Source organism: Ochotona curzoniae, unplaced genomic scaffold (assembly GCF_017591425.1).
Source record: "Ochotona curzoniae isolate NIBS_2020 unplaced genomic scaffold, NIBS_Ocur_1.0 scaffold_4506, whole genome shotgun sequence".
NCBI lineage: Eukaryota > Metazoa > Chordata > Mammalia > Lagomorpha > Ochotonidae > Ochotona > Ochotona curzoniae.
Window position 1 is genome coordinate 42,106,874 of NW_024467119.1, and position 3,227 is coordinate 42,110,100.

Here is a 3,227-nt window from a genome sequence, read left to right on the forward strand (position 1 = left end):
TTCTTTTTTAATATCATTAGTTATATTCCCAGGAACTGTTGTTAGTGGCTTTTACTCACATTGGATTATTTCTCTGTTCTTTCTTTCTCTTCCACTATGGCACCTCATACCCTTAGTGAGAAAACATAAGATAAAAATCTAAATGCACACAATGGTTAATGTTTTAAGTAAAATAGTCCCAATTTTAAGATACAGTTCCTTATTTTCCATCTATTTGTAGCATCTGTAAGATAAAGTAAACATACCTATCTACCTATCTTAGATAATCCATATCACACAGATATATTTAGCAAAATATTTGCCCTGGAAAATTATTGTTATACAGCAAAAGTGGTATATGTTTCACAATACAATAGCTATGCCAATACAAAACTCCTTCATGGAAATTAATCTAGGATTATCCTGGAGTTAGCAGTTTTCTTACTGATTTAATTGATAATGTTAAGCATATATGAAATGGAAGATAACTGTCTCACCCCACCTTCCTAAATTGATTTCATAATCGATTTAGTTAATGGTATTTTTGTTTCTTAAAATACTCCATCTTCTTGGTTATAAAGTCAGTTTCTGTATGGCTTTCCAATCCTTTTATTTTTTTCTTCTTACCTTCTCCAAATGAGCAAATCAATGCTTTTTTCTTTGGAGTTGCTTAGCAGACACATTTGCAACTGTGAGAATGTTGTTATATTGCCCTTGGTCTCTGGTTGCTATTAAAATCTTCTCTCTGACTTTTTATGCACTGATTTTGATTGAAATAGCCTTTGATGTGGGCAGGTATACTTTCTTTAGCTTGGAAACAAGGCATGCTCATTTTCATCTGAGGATTTATGTATTACTGGATATTTTGAAGTTTTTGTCTTTTGATTTGTTTTTCTGATTCGTTTTTTCCCCTGTTATTTCTCTTTTCTAGATGTAGTTAGTAACACACTTTAACTTCCCATTCTATACTGTGTATACATTGATCCTGGGTACCTCAGTGTTAGCATGTGTATGTATGCATACGTAACATACTGGTACTGTTATGTCTATGCATGTGTACATGCACACATGCATAAAAACTTCAGTTACTTTCATTTAAATTATTTGGTTACTTGTAGTATGCTGGTCTTTCATGGTATTTTCTCTTTTAACTCTTATCATTGATTATTCTTAAATTCATATTTTTTCCATTATAGAGAAATTAAGGGTGTAATTTGCTTTTATTGTATCCAGTAACTCATCCAGGGGCAAATAATTTCTTCAAGTGACCTTTAATTAATATTTTGGAAACTATTTTCAGCAGGGATTACTTCCCCATGCCTTAACATGTCATAAAAGGATCCAGTCTGGGACTGATATTTTGTTATTTTTTTCAGCTCAGGATTGTCACCACAAGGGACCCAGGAACTGATAGCGGACCCCCACACATCCAGAGACATGTATATGGAAAACTTCTTGTCACTGGCTTGGACTAAAAGTTTAAGGGTTTTTTTCCTTTTTAATTATTATTTTATGATACAGTTCCATTGGCCCCCAGTATCACCACTGAGTTCCCCCATATCATTATAACAGTATAGTTCCTCATAAACAGTCATAAGTCCATCATTAAGAAGACTAAGTTTTAGAGTGCTTTTTTTCTTTTTTTTTTTTTGAGGGACAGCCAATTGAACTTGCAAACTCAATATGTAACTTCAGTACTTCTTTCCTCATGCAAACCCAGGGTCATAATGTCTGCTCCTGCGTGAATATTAATACACCAGGTACAACATCTTAAATCTTATAAATGTACTTTGTATCTCTACACCAACCTATAATAACCAACAAATGTATTATTCTGTCTCTTTTGTCTCTTTGCTGGGTGTTTTTCTTTCATTTCATTGGTCTTCATTGTTCTGGCTATAAAAAAATGAATGGCCAATAAAATTTTCCTGTATAACCTTTATTTCTCAGTTTTATTTCAAGTAGTCTATATGAGAATAACAGTCGTGGGAGCCATACACTGAGAATCATAGATTTCTGAAATTTACATCCTTCTATGATTGCCCCTTCACTCTTCACCCCTCAACATCAGCAGGATTTTAGACACTAAAAATAAATTTCTATCATTTTCAACCATGGAGATACCAATATTTACTTCTTAGAGTTGCCAATTATAACTAACTTCATGATAGAAATTTAAAAGAACCCTTTCTGTTGACTACCACATCTTTGCTTTTCTATTGATACTGATCCAAAGTAAATGACCAATTCACTGTTTCTGGAAGTTGCTAGCAACAGAATTTTAATGAAATCCTCTTACAAAAGGATATTATTAGCAATCACTGCATTTTTTATACATCTTTCAGAGATCCCTGGAGCAAAGCCTTCATATGAAGCAAAATAATCATAGTAATTTTATTATATACCATAATTTAATGAATAATATTGTTTAATAGAAATGCAAAACCATGTTTTTCAGAAAAAATTGTTTCTGCAATGCAAACATTATGAATATATCAGGATAATTTCATAGGACAAATTAAGAAATCACTTGGTACAAGGCATCCATTTTGTTTTCTAATTCCATAGTTACAAAGGAAAAATGCTTGGAAAAGACTAATGATTACCTCTAACAATAGCAGGAAAAAAAGTCGGCAATCCATTTCTTTTCTAAATCTGACTGGCTTTATGTATAAAGTAGAAAGAAATGTCTTGCTTTTGCTTGCATCATCTATCCATCAATTAAAAGCAGGTAAGTTCCTATTATGACCTCTTGTCATGGAAATTTGTTTTGCTCTATGTGTTTTTGGAACACATTTTTCCAAAGACCAAAGGACTTTCATGTTCAGGATTTTCAATGTCATCATAAAGCCCTAACCAACATCATCAGATGTGTTTTCTGGTAAAGTCTATCTTATGACCAGCTCTAAAAAGCACCAAATATGCTATTTACACATTTTTTTGTATGTTATAATCTATACATCTGAAATTTGCCTTCTGTGAATTTCATCTCTCTTCCTATCTCTTCCGAGAGCTTCCAGTTACAAAATTATGTCTTACCGCTGAGGTAGCCAAGCATTGTACAGAAGCAACTGCCAATGTAGTGTGCGAATAAAAAAGTCATATGAGAAGCATTCAGTCTTAGATTGTCATGGAAGGCCATGCTGGCTAGACAATGTATAACTCTAGAGAATACCAGATATGTGGGTTATAGCATACAATGGAATGGTATGGTGTACAATTTTGTGTGGTAGCCCTTCCCAATGGCA